The sequence below is a fragment of the Tupaia chinensis genome, unplaced genomic scaffold, assembly GCF_000334495.1.
Source record: "Tupaia chinensis unplaced genomic scaffold, TupChi_1.0 Scaffold000365_1, whole genome shotgun sequence".
NCBI lineage: Eukaryota > Metazoa > Chordata > Mammalia > Scandentia > Tupaiidae > Tupaia > Tupaia belangeri.
This window is the reverse complement of record NW_006159862.1, coordinates 1,344,401-1,363,596: the sequence shown is the minus strand read 5'-3', so window position 1 is coordinate 1,363,596 and position 19,196 is coordinate 1,344,401. Positions and strand designations below refer to the sequence as shown.

Sequence of the window (19,196 nt, the reverse complement as noted above, 5' to 3'; positions counted from 1 at the left end):
CTATAGGGTGCGTACTCCCAAAAAGACAGAGAGAAAGTGAGGAATCACCGCCCAGGGGGATGGCCACGCCGCAATCCCTTCTCCATTCTCCTCTTGGGATCTTGGGCATGCACGCACATGTGCCTGGAGTGAGTTTTTTTTTTTTTTTTGAGAGATTTTCACTATAGGGCGCGTGCGCTCGCCAGACAGACAGAGAGAGACATTAGAGACAGAAAGCGAGAAATCACCCCCCAGGGGGGATGGTCACGCCACAATCCCTTCTCCTCCATTCTCCTCCCAGGATCTTGGGCACGCACGCACATGCACCCGGCGTGAGTTTTAAGCCACCGGGTCCAGGACTTGAACTGCGGCTGATTACATGGGAGTCCAGTGATGGAACCCACCATCTGCTGGTCCCTGTAACGTATTTTGTTAAAGCCTGTTTATTTCTTCCATTGGAGAGAGACAGAGAGAGAGCAACAATGAGAGTGAGAGAGAAAGAAGAGACAGACACCCCCAGCAGAGTCTTCACACCACAATCCACCCTTAGCCTCCACCATGCTGGGTCACAGTTGCACGCACGGCCTGGCATGCCTAGAGGGACCTCAGGACAAACCTGGCACCTTCTCGTGGCCTCGATATCATGGAGTGTCGTGTCCCTGCTGCACCACCATACTGGCCTGCGCTGGCCCTTGTGTCCTCTAGTCGGTTCCACCTTTTATTCCGATCAGTCGTTTTTATCTGGAATACTTACATTTTAAGATACCCCTATCACTGTTGTCCTTTACGTTTAGATCGTGTCTGATAAATCTTTGTATTTCCTTTGTTTTCAACCTTTCTTACTCATTCCTTTTAGGAGTATTTCTTATAAATACTTTCGTTACAGGCCATCCGAAAGTCCCTCTGCGAGGGGAATTTAGCCCAGTCACATTTTCCGTTTCCTCGTGGCTATTAGTACATATTTTACTTCTAGCCCTGCTATCTCATTTTCTGTGTTCAGCGTACTTCTTTCCTGGTTTCCCCTTTCCTGATTTCCAGGCCTCTGCAACACACATAGGAAGGTGTAAAGGTGGAAAAGATGGAAAAGCAGGCCAGTCAGTGGTGTGCTGTTTAAAGTGGCTGGATCCCACATGACCTACCATGTGGTTTGAGTCCCAGACCCGGCAGCTTGAAAAACACGCTGGGTGCATGTAGGTGCTGGCCCAAAATCCTGAAAGGAGGGAAGAGAAGGAGGAGAAGACATTGCAGTGTGATCAGTCCCATGAGAGGGAGGGTGCTTTCTTTTTCTCTCTTTTTCTCCCTCCTCCCCAGCAAGTGCGTGCACCCTCTAGCAAAATTAAAAAAAAAAAAAAAAAATGGGAAAACACAGTTGTCTTGCCTGAGAGTCAGAGGCAGGGTGGGGTAATCGTGACGTATAGAGCCATTCCATTTCTGTCCAGTTTGAGCAGAGGAAACAGAGCTTTTCCAATCAGAACTTCGGTTTTTTATGTGAAGCTTCATAAGGAGGCAGTTGTTTTGATGAGGAATGGGTCAGAAATCTGAAGGCACCAGGGGTGCTTCCTGGGGCGGATGGAAGAGGGGCTGTGAGGTGCATGGGCCGGGTTGACAGGTCATCGTCCCAGGGGAGCAGTGGGACCCAAAGCCAATGCTGTGGCTGGAAGTAGGAGGAACTCGAAGGGCTCGGGAACAAATCTGGAGCCCCCTGAAGTGGAGGGGATGGGGTTATACTGCATCCTGGCCGCTGAAGGGATGGGAGGTTGGGCCGGCAGTGAGGAGTTCGATGCGGCTCACCCAGGAGTCGGCATCCGTGTCTCCAACACACGTGGAGAGGCGGCCGGGCTGTGATGTGTCTGCAGACTGAGCCGAGGTCCTGGCAGTGCCGAGGTGCCACTGGACAGAATAACACAGCCGGAGCGGGCCAGGCATGCAGTCAGAACACAGTGACCTTGAGCAGACCCACACGAGAAGGTTCCAGATCTTACAGCCCCCCGCGTATGACAAGCATGCGCGTATGCTCTGGGTGGGCTGAGGCTGGGTGTGGAGAGCAGCATCAGGACTCTCTTACACTCACTCACTCACAGAAATAAGCAAGCTTGGAACACTGGGGCTGGGGCCGGCAGGGGGCGTGGTGGTTAAGGACGCTGGACTGCCTTATGGCCAACCACAGTTCGAGTCCCAGACCTATCAGCTTGCTTTCTCACTCTCCTCCCCACACACACTCTGTTCCTCTCTGGTCAAATTAAATAAATAAATAAAGTTAAATAAAAGATTTCTTTTTTAAAAAAAAAAAAAAAAAGAACACCAGGGCCAGCAGGTGGTGGTTAAGGCACTGGACTCCCACGTGGCCGACCATGGTTTGAGTCCAGACCCCATGGGTTGAAACTCAGTGCCAGGTACACGTGTGGGTGTGCGTGTGCCCAAATCCTGAGAGGAGAATGGAAGAAAAAGGATTTCAGTGTGGCCATTTCCCCTGAGGGAGGATTTCTCACTTTCCTTCTCTCTGTCTGTCTCTGGTGGGTGGGTGCATGCACCCTGTAGCAAAAGCCATTAATTTTTTTAATTAAAAATAAACTTAAAGCACACACAGAGGCAAGCAAAACTACTAAACATCAACTTCAAAACGTTATTAGGAAGTTTTCATTGTAACCGGGCGAGGTTACTTAAGTTTTCTAAGTAGGGCGGGATACTCGTGAGAGACTTTTACTTACGTGGGGAGGAGGATTCGCTCTCGTAAGAGGAAATTGGCATAGCCACTTTTATTAGTGCTTGTCCCTCAGCTTTGCCCTCGTTCTTGATCTGTTTGGGTTGGGGCCAATTTTTTTCTATTGTGGCAAAATACACACACCGCGACATGGACCACTTCCGTTGTTTGTGAGCGTATGACCTGGTCGCATCGGGCATGGTGACATTGATGTGCAACCCCCACCACTGGCTAGGCCCAGAGCCTTTCGCTATCCCACACGGAGTATCCGTAGCCACTGGACACTAGCGCTCGGTTCTCTCCCCGCCAGCCCTGCGACCTCCGCCGTCCCCTGTCCCTGTGAATCTGCCTACCACAGGCACCTCAGCTCCACAGCCTCGTGAGCAGGAGGGGTCTTCAGGAAGCTGCAGTGGACGCGTAGGTGAAAAAACTAGGCGTGGACTTCCTTTTTTTTTTTTTTGGCATCAAAATGAACTCCTTTAATTCCCCTTTTCCATGAACTTTGTGAGGTGCCCTGTACGTGTCCTCTGTGGCTGACACATCACGTAGCTTAGTGTCCTCGAGGTTCTTCTGTGTCGTGTCTCCTGTCCATTTTCTCCTTGCCTGCTTCATCCTGGTTCAGGGGCCGTGGTCTTCCTGCGGAGTGAACTCACAGCGGGGACCCTTCGGTCCTCCAGATGGAGACCACCTACCCATTGGCTTCCCACCCCTCAGTGGGGGCTGGCTAATGCCCTGTTCAGGTGACGCGAGATTCACGTGGAAGGTACGGGTTCAGTTCCCGGTTGATGTGTACATGTTGGGCACCCACCCGGGATCCGGCTGTTTAAGAGCTAGGCAGGCATTGCGGTGTGAGACCCTGTGAGGGTGCTTGTCCTTCTCTCTGTGCCCCTCACTTTCATAAAATAAACTTGGGGGGACACCCTACTGACTCTGAAGTCACCTGATGAGACTCATGCCCATCGCCTGTATGGGGAGATATAATTCCTAAAATCAGCCACTGAGTTCAGCAGAGCAGCACGATTTTGTTCATACTGAGATGCCCTAGCACTCCAGATAGAATATTTTTAGTAAGAGAAATTTAAAAAAAAAAAAAAAAAAAAGGAAACAGCACTTTTATATTTTTGGATGTGCTTCCTAAGAAAATAATATGTAATAACTAACAAATTTATTCTAAAGAATTTTGTGCCGAGACCAAGTTGAGTTTATACTGAACGATGAACCCTCAGCTGCTCATTAACCCCCCGTCCTCGGCAAGACCGGACTCAGCCTCTGAAAGCCGAAACTTTTCCCGAATGAACATGGTGTGAGAAGAGAGTGGGCAAATGCTCAGTGCAGATCCACTTGGGACTGTTATTATCTAAATGGACTTTCATGCTGTCCTGGGGGTGGAGAGGAAGCAGCGCAGATACCACGGCCTGCTTTTCCCTCATGCTGGCAAGATAAGGGTCGGGACTGGATCGGGCAGGCCTGATCGCCGTGCCTCAGCCAGGGAGGGGTGACGGGCCTAACGGAGGACAGAGGACAAAGCATTTCAGTAAACAGCCTCAGCGCCTTGTAGGAGGAAACATTTTTACAACATTTTATTTTTAAAATCCTATTTTTCCTTCCTGAAACTGGCATGACATCTGACATTTCTATTAATATCTGTAAGGGAACCTCAGAAAGTTCATGGAAAAGGAGACTTAAAATACTAGTGTATTTTGGTACAAGTCATTCTGAAATTCACACATAGTGTTTTCATAATACTCCTTCTTTGTGAACCTTTATTTCTCCTTTTTTATTAATATGCATGAAGGAGAGAGAGAGAGAGATGAGCACTCTCCCCAATGTCTGAGCACCCTACAGTCCCCTCCTCCAGTGCTCCAGCCCATTGGACCTTCGGCACTCTGTGAGCGTGTCTCAGACCAGCTGGGTCAGGGACTCGAACCGTGGTCTCCACGTGGAAACCAGCTTCATGTTAGCAGCACATTACCCCTGTGCCACAGAGCCAGCACACCCGTGAACTTTTTGAAGACCCCTGTGTGTGAAAGAAATGTGTAAATCGGCAGAGGTGGGTTTTTCTTTACCTCTTGTCTCTTTTTAAAGTTTGTTTCTCTTTTTCATGAGTAAGAGAGACAAAGAGACAGTACCCCCACATACACCAGGATCCATCCCCAGTGCCAGCCAGCCCTGGACCATGGGTACACACATGCCTGGGTACTGAAGCAGATCTCCAGACACAAACCCCCACCCTCTCACGAGGGCCAGCATCATGGGCCATCCCCGCCATGCCATCCAGCCTCCCTGGGCAGGTGTCAGTGCGACGCTTCCTTCAGATGGCCCTGGACGGCCAGAAGTCTAAGCCACCTCAGGGCAGGTGCTCTAACGGGAGACTCAAGGGGCCCTGACAGTCCTCCTGATTAGTCTCCTGCATTTCCTAGGGACTTGGCAGGGCAGAGGAGGCAGGTGTGGACCCTCAGCCTGCAGGGTTGCCAAGTTCCTGGTCTTCCCACATGCTCCTCACAGCCCTAGACACCTCCTCCAAGCTGCCCGCTGGGCTTCTGCTGGGCCCTACTCTCCCTCTGTAACGACCCAAGGCTCCACTCTCGCTCTCCCCGTCCTTACCTCTTAACCTGTAATCCTTTATTGTGGACCTTTATGGTTTAGAGAACCCTGGAGCCCAAGTCCTTGGTGACCAAAAAAACTGTCCTTTTCCTTGAGGACCAGGAGGATTTCATATTCCAGTCGGAGGTGGTAGTGATGGGGAGGCGGGGGACTTCCTTCCTTACCAGCGGAATATCCGTGTAGAAAGAGCTGATCTTTCCAGATGAAAAATGTGGGTCAGATTCAGTGCCTAGAAGGCACCATGCCATGTGACGTGAGCCAGTCACAGGAGGGCACCCACTCTGTGACAGGGAAAGCGTGACTCGGATGTTGTCGGGGGTGGAGTGCGGGGTGGGCGAGCTCTCTGAGGCCAGTCTCACAGAATCTGTGACAATCATCCCACACGTGTGCATGTGTGTGCCTGGGAGTCCACAGGGTACATATGAAAAAGTAAGGCATGGATTTTGATCTTTTTTTTTTTTTTTTGAAAGGTTTTTGCTATAGGATACGTGCAGTCACCAGAAAGACAGAGAGCGACAGAAAGCGAGAAATCACCCCCCAGGGGGGGAATGGCCACACCTCACTCCCTTTTCCTCCATGCTCCTCCCTCAATCTTGGGCACATACACACACACGCGCCCGGCATGAATTTAAGCCACCAGGTCTGGGACTTGAACCACGGTCAACTACATAGGAGTCCAGTGACGTAGCCATTACGCCACCTCCTGGTCCCTGGATTTTGATTTTTTTGACCAAAATAAACACCTTTTTTTTTTTTTTTTTTCCGGTCAGAGAGAGAAAGCACCTCCCAGTGGGGTGCGGCCATGCTTCGATCCTTTTTCCTCTGTTTCTCCATCCTGTCAGGATTTGGGGCGTGCATCCGCATGCACCCAATATGTTTTTCGAGCCACCAGGGCCAGGATTGAACTGTGATCGCCATGTGGGAGCTGGCGCCCCGCTGCATAGCACTTAGCCGCCGCGTCACGGGGCTGGCCCGCTCTGTACATTTGAAGGCTAAGGAGACGAAAGCATGTCAAAGATCAAAACTGCTCATCATCTCCCTGGCACGTGACAGGGCCAGGGCTTCACTTACTGGCTGGCCTCAGAATCCAGTCTCAGTCGTTCACAGTAACTGTTTCTCGTGTAAGGAGAGGACCTGTCTCTGCTTATCTTTGTAAGTGCAGGACATGTTACCGTTGGTATAAAAGGGGGAGAAATATATCTACACGCTCAGAGCCAGGCGTGGTGATATGCATGCCTGTAGTCCAGCACCGTGGGAGGCTGAGGCAGAACAATCGAGAGTTCGAGGCCAGGCAGAGCAACCTAGCAAGACCCCGTCTCAAGATAATAAGGATATTTTCATCATGGTGGGAATGCTCTAACTCTGCTCTGTCCAGTCCAGCAGACACAGGCCACACGTGGTCTATCGTGTGCTTCAAGGGTAGCTAAGATGACTGAGAAACTGACTCTTTACTGAATGTAATTTAAACTAACTAAATATCCACCTGCAGGGGCCAGCAGGTGGCGTGGTGGTTAAGGCACTGGACTCCCACATGGCCAATCACAGGTCAACTCCTGGACCCGCAGCTTAAAAATCACGCTGGCCGTATGCGCGTGCATGCCCAGGATCCTGAGAGGAGAATGGAGAGAAGAAATCATTGTGTGGCCATCCCCCCAGGGGGCGTGATTTCTCACTTTCTCTGTCTCTCACTGGTGAGTGCACGTCCTCTACAGCAAAAACCTAAAAAAAAAAAAACAAGAAGCCACACGTAGCTAGCGGCAGCCACATGGAACGATATGAGATGCACACAGAGGGACAGACCACTGAGTGTTGTGGTTTTCTGACCCTGCTTTAAAAAGTTCCCGCTGAGATGTTCGTTGGAAGGAAAAGTTCCGTAACTGATCATTTCCAAACCGCAGAAAGGGTACAGCCACCTCAGCTGAGAGACGAGGGAGCTCGAGGCCAGAGAAGCTGAGTCACCTTCCTGAAGTCACAGTCACACACAGCAGCCACAGCGATGGAGGGGCTGGTCACAATCGGGGTCAGCATTTTTCCTCTTTAGGGTAGTTGACGTTTTAGCTAATCAAGGTTTTGTTAACCTGGTTATCAGCTCAGTAAGAGAAAGAGAGAGTGAAGACCCAGACTTTTGTCTCCGGGGTTCCCAAAACTACTCGGGAGACGGTGAGGCCTGCTCATTCCTGCCGAGCTTCGCGTCTCCTCCCATCCCAGGCCCCGGTTCGTCTTGCCTGGCCTGCTCTGCGTGTGTGTGCCACACGGACTGGAACACACCTCGTGTTTCCGTGGCCCTCAGCCCCTCACATGTGGAGGGGCCTGACATGTCTGCTGACCACAATTACACACGTAAGAAACCTGGGTTGGACTCTGCTCCCAGCCTACAGAACCGAACCAGTCATACGAGGAGTTTATAAGAAGTTATTTGTTTTTGGTTTTTAAAGTTTTTTGCCATAGGGCATATGTGCTCACCAGAAAGACTGTGAGAAGGAAAGTGAGAATTAACCCCTCCAAGGGCAATGGCCACACCACAGTCCCTTCTCCTCTGCTCTCCCCCTGGGATTTTGGACATGCACACGCTCGCTCATAGCATGGTTTTCAAGCCGCCAGGGCTGAGACTCGAACCATGGTCGGCCGTGTGGGAGTCCATGCCTTAACCGTTAGGCCCAAGAAGGTTTTTTAAAACATTTCCTCGGAGAACTGGTGTATACAGATACACTGTCAGCTCAGGAACAATGGGGTGTAGGAGTGCCAACAGATCACTGAGCCCCGAAGGCGGTGACGGGACTCCGATATGAGCAGAGCCAGCAGAGCTGTGGATAACAAGGATCTGTTTTTAGGAAAAGTAAGCAGAAGAGAAGAGGGAAACACATGGAAATGAGCTGGTCAGCACCACAGAACAGCAACAGAGGAAAAGACAGCAAGAAAATTCCAGAGCCACGTTTCTGTCCCCTGGGCCAGTGCATGGTCTGGGCCAGGGGATAGGAGATGGATGGGACCGTCTGGAACAGGAGCTCAAGGGTGTCCGTACGAGAACCAGAGTCGGCATGGAACCGGGTTGGCGGTGCGAACCCAGCCCTGCTGGTTGAGCTACTGGGGCAGAGGGATTATGTCCAGCCCGATGGGGCAGGAGGTGTCAGGCGGTGTCAGGTGGCAGGGCCCCGTGCTCACAGTGAAGCCAGACTATGGGTCCAAGGTGCCAAGGCCAGAGAATCAGGGAGGAAATGTCATGGGTGGGGATTCTCGTGGGTGAGGACTCTGAGTCGGTTAGTGATAGAGGACGAAGGTGAGGAGGAAGCGAGGACGAGGGAACCCCAACCAGTCCCCTGCTCCCTCCAGGGAGGGGCTGCGGGATCTGCCTCGGCCTTACTAGAGGCAGAGCAGACACCTTGTCCTGGGACACTCGCCCGCAAAGGAGCTTTTTCCCCTCTGATGCCCTGGAACTTGCCCTTGGTCCTCGCCGCCTACAGCAAAGGGCAGGCCTTGCCGATGAGCTAACCATGGCCCTCCAGCCTACTGTTTTCCAGGCTCAGACCTCAGTTCCTTCCGTGGGGTAAAGAGGGTGAGGAGAGATCATTCGAAAAGTAAATTGCCCCAGGCCCTACGGTGGCCAGTGTAAAACGTGGCCCTGCGAGGCTCACCCACAGGGAAAGTTCCAGATTTGAGCCAGAGACCCCCCCGAGTGTGCAGGACACATGTGTGCCGTCATTCTGGGGCTGGCTTAAACTAGGGCTGGATCTCAGCCTCAGGACCCTGTTGGGAGTGCTGTCTCTCTGTTTCTCTGTCACTCCTGGAAGAAATAAATTAAAAAAAAAAAAAGACTGAATGATTCCAAATTAATTTCTAAATTTGATACAATTTTGGTTAAAATCCCAACAGAATTCTTTGTCCTTGAATTTAACAAAATAATTAAAAATTCACTTAGAATAAAAAAGAAGGAAGGTTTTTTTTTTTTGAGTCGGGAACGAGGGTCTGCCTAGGTTGGAAATAGCCCATGAAGCTGTGGTGGGCAAGGCTTCTTCCTAACCATCTCACCCGCTGTCTCCCCCCGGGCTAGCCCCGACAAAGACAGTCAAAACATGGCTTTAAGGGCTCCTGTGTAAGAGTGTTAAAGGCATTTCTTGACTAATTGAGCAAGTCCACATTTTTTTTTTTTAATCTTAAAAGGTAAGCAGGGGCAGTCTCTGTCACCTAGTGGTTAAGGGAGCCAGAGCCCACATGGCTGACCCCGCAGTTCACATTCCAGACCCACTGGCTTGAGAAACATGCCGGGTGCATGTGCATATACGCCCAAAGTCCCTGAAGGAGGGACAGCTGGAGAAAGGATTGTGGCGTGACCATTCCCCATGAGGGGGGACTTCCTTCCTCTCTCTCTCGCTCTCTCTCTCTCTCTCTCTCTCTTGCTCTCTCTCTCTCTTTCTCTGTCAAACACACCGGCCTTCTGGCAGAATTTAAATGAAAGATAAGCAGAAGTTGTCCTACTTGATTTGAGAGATAATGAGCCATATAAAATCTTAAGATTTCATAATCTTAAAATGATCATAAACTCCATTTTCCTGTGGGAGCCACCGGGTCAAGAGGAGCGTGGTCCTCTCCTCTCCCTGCCATGGCATGTGCTCATCCAATATCAGTGTACTCTAAGGAGGAGTCGTCTGGCAAACATGTCACCATGCCCGCGGTATTCAAGGCTCCCGTCTGACCAGGTATCGCGAACTTGGTTCACACCAACTTGCAAAAATAACAGACAGCCCTGTGCTGCCAGTGAATTAGCAGGTCGTCAGACCAGTGCTGACTCTTGGGGTGCTGGGAGAGCTGTGGCTCGGATTCCCAGAGTCCGAGGTGGTGGGACTCACCGTTCTGGCCAGGGTGCTTTTGGAAATCCGTGTCGAGGAGGTCGCATGTTTGCACCAAGACCTGGTGGCGTTGGCACCGCAGAGTGAACACTACCCAAAAGTGGTATGCCATCGTTCCGCCCTGCTGCCTCGGCTTTACCAGCTCCAGTCATGTCTAAAGGTCATCGTACTGAGGAAGTTCCTGAACTTCCTTTGGTGGTTGAAGATAAAGTTGAAGGCTATAAGAAGATCAAGGAAGCTGTTTTGCTTCTAAAGAAACTTAAGGCCTGGAATGATACCAAAAAGGCCTATGCCTCTCAGCGCATGAGAGCTGGCAAGGGCAAACTGAGAAACCGCCGTCGTTTCCAGCGCGGGGACCCTGCATCATCTGTAACGAGGACAGCGGTGTCAGCAAGGCCTTCAGAAACACCCCTGGAATCGTTCTGCTCAATGTAAGCAAAGAGCATCTTGAAACTCGCTCCCGGTGGGCATGTGGGACGTTTCTGCATTTGGACTGAAAGTGCCTTCCGGAAGTTAGATGAATTGTATGGCACTTGGCGGAAATCCGCTTCCCTTGGGAGTACCTCTAACCTTCCCATGCCCAAGATGATGAACGCGGACCTCAGCAGGATCTTGAAAAGTCCAGAGATCCAAAAAGCCCTCTGAGCACCATGCAAGAAGATCCCTCGCAGAGTCCTGAAGAGGAATCCACTGAAACACCTGAGCATCGTGTTGAACCTGAACCCGTACGCGAAGACCAGGCGCCGGAGCACTGTTCTTCGCCAGGCCAGGAATCACAAGAAACAGCTGGCCAAAGTGGCCGCAGCGCTAGAAGCCAGAGCTGATGAGAAGGGGGTTGCAGCCAAGAAGCCTGTGGTAGGGGAGAAAGGAAGGGGAGTTAGTGCTAAGCAGCAGCAGAAGCCTTTGGTGGGAAAAAGGGCTGCAGCTACCAAGAAGCCAGCGGCTGATAAGAAACCAGCAGCTGAAAAGAAGCCAGCCGAAAAGAAACTTACCACAGAAGAAAAGAAATCTGCTGCTTAAACCCCTACATTTGTTTCTTCTGTCAAGGTTACATCATTTTGGACAGCTTATGTTGAATAAACATCTTGTTCAAAGCAGCAGTTTAAAACATGGAAAAAAATCATAATCTTAAAATCTAAGCCATATACAAACTTTTTTTTTTTGAGAGGTTTTCACTATAGGGCGCGTGCGCTCGCCAGACAGAGAGACACAGACAGAAAGCGAGAAATCCCCCCCCAGGGGGGATGGCCATGCCGCAATCCCTTCGCCTCCATTCTCCTCTCATGATCTTGGGCACGCACGCACACGCGCTCAGCATGAGTTTTAAGCCGCCGGGTCCGGGACACGAACCGCAGTCAACTACGTGGGAGTCCAGCGACATAGCCATTACGCTAACTGCTAGTCCCCAATCTTTTTTTTAACATTGGCTTTTTTTTTTTTTTTTTTTTGCCAGAGAGCACATGAGCTCATCAGAGAGAGACAGAGAGAGGGAAAGCGAGAAAGCAGCACCCCTGGGGAACCCTCACTCCACAGTCACTTCTCCATCTCTCGCTCCGTCGGGGATTTGGGGCACACACAAGCACTCAGTGTGTCCCTCTGTGCATTTGGCCGTGTGGAATCCAGCCGTCTTAACCACCAAGCCACAGGCTGACCCACCATATAGTATCTTAGGGAAATAAAAGACTAAAGCAAAAACATGCACAGGATCTCGATGGAAGGCAGTCCAAGGAAACCCCAAGTTATCTGCTTGGGGAGACAGAGGGGTGGTTCCCACTGTCGCCCGAGTACGATTCTGCCCTTGGCAGCCGTTGGTAGAGAAATAAAGCACGGCGCTCTGGTTACCTGCACCTGCCTAACCGACCACTCCTAAGCTTGGGAGTTAGGATAGTTGGGTTAGGATAGCCACAGGGTTTACTTTGTTCACAGATCTGCAATCCGCAGACATCTGGGTAATCAAACACTGAGGGTGGAATAGCTGGGGGTCGGCCATTCTCCCTTCACACAGCCTGTTCGTTCGTTGGAAGAATTTCTCTTTGTTTTAAATGTATACGCCTGCTGGCACATGCTTCCGCCAAGGAGAGACAGACACAGATGGGGAGAGAGAGAAAGCACCTCCGTGGGACATGGTCACATCACACTCCCTTCTCCATTCCTTCATCCTGCTGGGGTTTGGGATATGCATGCACGTGCCCTGGGGTGTTTCACAGCTGCCAGGGCCAAGATTTGGACTGCAGTTGGCCATGCAGGATCTGGCTCCCTTAACCACTAGGCCCCAAGGCTGGTTCACACTGTCTTTAGCTAGTGTGGATTTCTACATGTATCAGGGACCCAGAGGTCCCAAAGAGAGTGTTCCCAGAGTCCTGCAAAGAAATGCCAAGGCTTCTCATGACCTGACCTTAGAAGTCTCAAGTGGCAAGTTACTGAGAATCAAAGGCAGGAGTACCAGACTCTACCTCTCAAGTGGAGGATTCTAAATAATCTGTAGCCATCTTAATCTATCACAGAAAAAAAAAAAGAAAGAAAGAAAGAAAAATTAAGGTCTCTAGCCTACCTTTCTAGAAAAATTTTAACTGCATTCTTCTTCCCTCATCTACAGCCAAGTCTTTACATTTTCTTCCTCAAAATCATTTTTTACATTTCTTTCTTTCTTCCATAAGTGAGAGAGAAACAGAGACCACACCTCACCAGGGTCTTCACACTGCAGTCCACCCCACCTTCCATCAGCCCTAGGTCCTAGGCACACGCAAGTGCCCAGTGTGTTCAGGGAGGTCTCCAGATGCAAACCCATAACCTTCTCACATGGGTCTGCCTTGCAGGGTATCGTGTTATTGTAAAGAACAAGAGAGGGCATTCCTCCATCATGTGTGTGACACGGAATTATAGAATCACAAGGACTCTTATACATTCATTACTGTGGAATCTGCATTGGCCTATTTTGTCTAGATGAGGGATCTTCATAAAACTCGTGGAAATATATATTATGGAAAAAAAGATACATGGATTTCAATTTTTTGGTACCAAAATGAATTCATATTTTAATTTCTTTTTTCCACAAACTTTCTGAAGTTTTCTCATGTCAGTCTTTTCATTTTCATTGTTTTTTGTCATTAATATTAGTATGTAATATTATTAAAATATTAGCGTGTATTCTTTTTCTTCATGGTGAATGTAATACATAGGATTGACCCTATAGCCTAGTGGTTAAAGGAAGCAGGATCTTACATGGCTGGTTGCATTATGAATCTCAGCCCCAGCCCCTTGGAAAACATGCTAGGCACATGTGTGGGGTGTGTGTGTGTGCATGTGCCCAAACTTCCAAAAGGAAGAGAAATGTAGGAGAGGGGATTATGGCATGACCATGCCATATTGAGAGGGTGCTTTCTCCTTCTCTTGCTCTCTGTCTCTCCCTGATGAGTGAACACACCCTCTAGCAATTAAAGATAAAGAAATAGGGACCAGCAGTTAGCGTAATGGCTATGTCGCTGGACTCCCACGTAGTCGACTGCGGTTCGAGTCCCGGACCTGGTGGCTTAAACTCATGCCGGGCGCGTGTGCATGCGTGCCCAAGATCCCGAGAGGAGAACAGAGGAGAAGGGATTGCAGTGTGGCCATTCCCCCTGGGGGGTGATTTCTCGCTTTCTGTCTCTCTGTCTTTCTGGCGAGCGCACGTGCCCTATAGCAAAACCTCTCCAAACAATATAGGAAAGTGTAGGACCAACCCTCTTGGTTAGCATTTATTGGATAATTAGTGAAAAACACCAAACTGTCTAGAAGCCGTTTCTTATGACATACCCATCAAAGACTAGAACATTGAGTTTCTCCTTGACCTTCATAGGAGTGTCTACAGATTAGAAAACTTAGTTTTGGATTTTTTAATAAAATTTCCTTAAAGGTTTATTCAGCCAGGAACCAGCGTTAGCGTAATGGCTATGTCGCTGGACTCCCACATAGTCGACCGCGGTTCACGTCCCGGACCCGGTGACTTAAAACTCACGCCGGGCGCGTGTGCGTGTGTGCCCAAGATCCCGAGAGGAGAATGGAGGAGAGGGGATTGCGGCGTGACCATCCCCCCTGGGGGGTGATTTCTCGCTTTCTGTCTCTGTCTGTCTCTGTCTGTCTGGCGAGAGCACGCGCCCTATAGCGAAAATCTCTCCAAAAACAAAAAAGACCCTCCCCCCCAAAAAAAGTTTATTCAGCCTAATTGGTAAACAGGACATTTGCAGTTCCCCATTCTGTGTAATAATGCTGCAGTGAACATTTCTGCATAACTATTTCCTCTATAGCAGATAGCTAGATGTGGTATTACTGGGTCAGTTCATATTTCTATTTTTAAAAAAGTGCTTCCAGTTGCCTGCCTAAAATCCTATGCCACTTTATATGCCCATCGGCCAATACAAGAATGCCATTTCCTCCCATTTTCACTAACTGTATGAATGAACACTCCTTTTCATTTCTGCCAGTTTGACGATTGTGAAAATGTTGCGCTGTTTTTGTTTTCTGGGGAGACTGAACATCTGCTCTGAGACAGAACAGGTTTCATACTGTTTGTCTTCCCTCTTCAGTATACCCCAGATTCTCTGCCAATTTTTCCTTGAGTTATTTATCTCTTAATGATATTTTCTGAATATTGGTCCGAGTATTGGATTATTGGATTAAATTTTTTGTACCAAAATGAACACATATTTTAATTTCATCTTTCCACAAACTTTGAAGTCCTTTTACATACTGTTTTTAATTTTTGTAGGGACCAGCAGTTGGCGTAATGGCTATGTCGCTGGACTCCCATGTAGTCGACCACGGTTCGAGTCCCGGACCCCGTGGCTTAAATTCACACCGGGCACGCATGTGTGCATGCCCAAGATCCCGAGAGGAGAATGGAGGAGAAGGGATCGCAAAGTGGCCATCCCCCCTGGGGGATCAATTCTCACATTCTGTCTCTCTCTCTCTCTCTGTCTTTCAGGCAAATGCACACTCCCTATAGCAAAAACCTCTCAAAAAAAAAAAAAGAATTTAATTTTTGTCATACAGAAACTTATTTCTGTGTCAGACTTCTGAATTCTTTCTTTTATGCTTTACAGCTTGTGGCTTAGATGGCCTTCTCTGCCCCAAAGTTATAAACTCATCCTTTTGTATTTTCGTCTAACATTGCTTTAATTTGGATTTTTCATCGTACTCATCTAGAGTTTATCTCTAGACCACAGGCTGCACAGGACAACCCCCCAGAAAGAAAGGAACCTCTGGAGGTGACCCCCATCTCCACCCTCTGCCCCGCAATAGTTTCCCTATCGCAGCAGGGAGAGCTGGGGAGCACAGCGTCCCACTGCTGGGGAGGCCGTGATCTGATCGGGTAGCTGGAAAGCCTCTTCTACGGGATGGGGGGGAAGAAAGGAGGAACCTGAGCTGAGAAGGGGCCCCCAAAGTCTGTTTTCAGGTCTCCTAAGTCCATGGCGCACAGCTTTGCTCTCCATGGCAAGACAAGCCCACTTGAGGTTTACCAGATGGCTCGAGGTTTACCAGGTGGCTCAAGATTTATCAGATTGGAGCTGAGATATGACTGTAGAATCAGGCGAGTATAAACAGCTGTCCCAGGCAAGGAATCAACACCGAACACGTGTGCAGGGAAGGGCGTGGAGGCTGCCTCTGTGGGGATTTCACACGAACCCTTCTCTGGGCATGTGCTCTGTTCTTTCTCTCACCGAATCTTAAAGGAAGTTTGGTCCTCCCTGGGCTCTTCTACAAACACTGACCCTTAGCAAGAAATGATCTTCTTTTATCCTCTATGATCTATAAATTGTTTCATTTTTCCCAAAAAACGCAGCTGCGGTCTGATTCCACAGCTGAAACAACAAAGACCTATCAAGAAAAGGTCTCACTGCCTGAGAGACTCTGGGAGTGAGGATGTTTAGATCACCATGAGCCCGAGACAGCCCTGCGGGGACAGCGTGCCCCTTTTCTAATGGGTCTCCCGCCTTTTCCCACACACGTGCTCTTTTGTTATTATTTTTTTTTAGACAGGGTCTCATTATGTCTCCATCCTCCTGCCCCAGACACCTGAGGAGCGGGACTACAGCACCCGGTCCTGCACCCGGCCTGGCCTCAGTTACTCTTCTCTTTTGAACTTAATTAAAACTTTCGCACTTAGCACACAGTCAGTCGTGCATAGAAATCCACTGGAGGAAACGAGTGAATGGATCGTCAGAGGAGGAGGAGGAGTGGTGGGAATATGGCCAGCCGGCGGCAGGCCCGGCGGTGTCCTCTGGGCAGTTCAGCACAGGACACGTCCCGCGCATGCTCCGCAGCTTCTGAGCCCCCATGCGTGTTTTCCCAGTGTTGGTGTTTCCAGGCAACGAAAGGCCAATGAAACGGCACCGCGCAGAAGCAAGCGCTGTGGGTTGTGGAGGCCGCCTTGCTTCTGCCCCAGTACGTTAGGAGAGCTGCCTGCGCATTCACCCTCCCGCGCCCTCCACGCCACTCCCATGCACTCCAAGAGGATGGTCTTGGAGAGGCACCGCAATTAGGGTTTGGGTTTCTTTGTTACCAGTTCCTGTTTCTCAAATGACTTTTGCTGCGCCGAGATGGACAACATTCTGTATGTTTGAAGAGCTTCTAGAAACATAACCTGTTTGGGAGATGCTGGGAAACTTACCTTTTTTTAATATCTGAGACTTCCACCAGAAAGTTCTATATACCACTCAGAAATATCTCTAAGGGGTTTATATCCTAGAGAAAAATGAAGGATAATTTGCAATAAGGGGCAGTCACCTCCCTTGGGAAAATAAACAGCCAGTTTTTGTTGTCGCCCTTTCCCCTCACCTCCAGGAAATCTCTCTCTCCCTCTAAGCATGTTTATTTCTCCATGAGTGAGAAAAACAGGCATCCCAGACAGGGTCTTCACGTCACAGTCCACTCGGTCACCCCAAATGCACTGACAGGTACATGGAGACCGCGGGGCATGAACCTGGGACCTCTGCATGTGGGTCGAGCTGTAGAGCACTGTGTCAGCTGTGCCGTCATCTCTCCCTGCCCCGCCAGCCCAGTCGGTCCTGCAGTACAGACTTGCACATGCCGGCACGCAGGACGGCACCATCGCTGCTCAGCCTTGTGGCCGAGACCGAGTACAGTGTGAAAGCTACACGTCGTCTCCTTCAGGGGCTCAGGGTCTGTCTGTCTGTCTGTCCTTCCTCCCTCCCTCTCTCCCTCTTTCCTCCTCTCTCCCTTCTTTTCTTTTTAATTGAGCATGACCGAGTACAGTGCAACTGGCTCTCAAGTGAGCACCGTGTAACTGGCACCGGGTCTGGACACCGGTGGAGCCGGCACCCGGAATCCCGCTCCCCGGGCGCCGACCGCCCCTCAAGGGCAGCAGTGACCCTAGCTGGATTTATTCAGGAGCAGCATCAAGGGGAACCCTTGATCGGATTTCCTGTAGGCAGCCGTGCTGTCCCTTCCTCGTGTTCCACCGATGAACCCCTGAGATTCACAGGAAGGGTAACTGGGAAGAGGAGCGCGTCCTGCGGTTACTTGGAGCTTCATTGAGCCCTTGTCCACTGAGGACTGTTGCTGGCCGGCTCGTCAGGACTCGCCTTCTGCTCCAAAGCCGAAGCCTGTCCCCATCATCGCTAGCTGGAAATGGGCTTTTCATCCCCATCCAGGGGTGGGACCTAGAGTAAGCACTCCCCTTTGTTTCTGGGGTTCTGGGACCAGCCCAGCCACCCATACCCGACATACTTGTCTTTCTGCCCAGTACCCACTGCGCCGGGCCAGTCCCTTCCTGCCATGGTCTCGTTGACTTCCCCGGTCACTGCAGTGGGACTGGGGTCTGCGTGCTCTGCCTAGCTGTCGGCTGCCCCGGAGCTGGGTGCCGTTCTAGTCCGGGAAACCACCATCAAGAGCCACTGTGAAGGCCATGCGATATCATCGTCGTGCCTGGTCTGTGACCGCCCTCCGCAGCCCTGTCTGCAGGACCTCCTGGAAGGCTGTGGCCCCGAGGAGGCCCAGACTCCCTTCTGGGGGAGGCCAGCCTGCTCGGTCCTCCGCCTCCCGGGTGCTCTCCGCTCTGCGACGAGAGTCCGGCATACCACTCGGCTCACAGAGCTCTGTGCATGGGAGCAGAGATTTAAGAGATGCGTCTTTTCCAAAATGAAGCAAGAGCGAGAGCAGTCTGAGAAAGCGTAAATCACCTCTTCTCTGTGATTCACGTTCCATCTGTGGGAAAGCGCGAGCGTTAGCGAATCAGTCCACGCCACATCAGCTAGCTCCTAGTCACGAGAACCTGCTTCAGAGCCCGTGAAAATATCCCTCGGTGACCAGTAACAAACCACGCTTGTAATGATCCCGGCAGCAAAGCAGCTGTTGAGATGGGGTTGCGCCCTGCAGATGGGTACTGGTCTCACGTGCCACGTCGTCAGCGCACGCACACCTTCATGTTCAGCCAGCTGGGGCTTGTGGAGAGGGCTCATGCTCAAATAGGATGAGGGACAGCTTTGGGCCCGCTGGTGGCGTGGAGGTTAAGGCAGCTGAATCTCACATGGCCAAATATGTGGTGGTTGTCCCAGGCGTGGCAGCTTGAAAAACATCCCAGGTACATGTGCACACGTGCCCAAAATCCTGAGAGAAGATTGGAGGAGAAGGGACCCCCCTGGGAATGGTATCTCACTCTCTTTCTCTCTGTCTCCAGCGAGTGTGTACACCCTATAGCAACTGAAAAAAAAAAAACTATTAGAGACAGCTTCAAGTGGCATTCAGAGGACTAGAACTAGGGTTGCTCCACGTAGAGATAAGAAAGGTACCGTTTTTACTTGGTAGCATAATATTTTTGGAATGAGCACAATATGACGTATCAGAGCTGGTCGTCTTCCGTATCTGCCAGCAGAACTGTAGAATGTCTGAAATATGGCGACTGTGGTTTACATGAAGAGAAGCATTTCCTGGCCCAGATGTTGGAACTGATTAGCTGAGTAGATCTGGAATTGCCCTAGTAACTCCTTTTGTTCTCTTTTCTTTCTTTTTTCTTCTTTAAGATAGGACACTTGCCCCCTTTTCTTGGGTAGTCTCAGTGTGGCCTTCCTGCT

The 19,196-nt window shown here is 50.3% G+C and overlaps 1 protein-coding gene and 1 pseudogene across 4 annotated transcripts in view; both read left to right on the top strand.

Annotated features, from left to right (window-relative positions):
- The window catches only part of SPECC1 (sperm antigen with calponin homology and coiled-coil domains 1), a 362,600-nt gene that overhangs the window by 310,877 nt on the left and 32,527 nt on the right, over positions 1-19,196 (top strand). The gene's annotated exons all lie outside the window — the stretch shown is intronic.
- LOC102489241 (60S ribosomal protein L4 pseudogene) lies at positions 9,846-11,177 on the top strand (annotated as a pseudogene).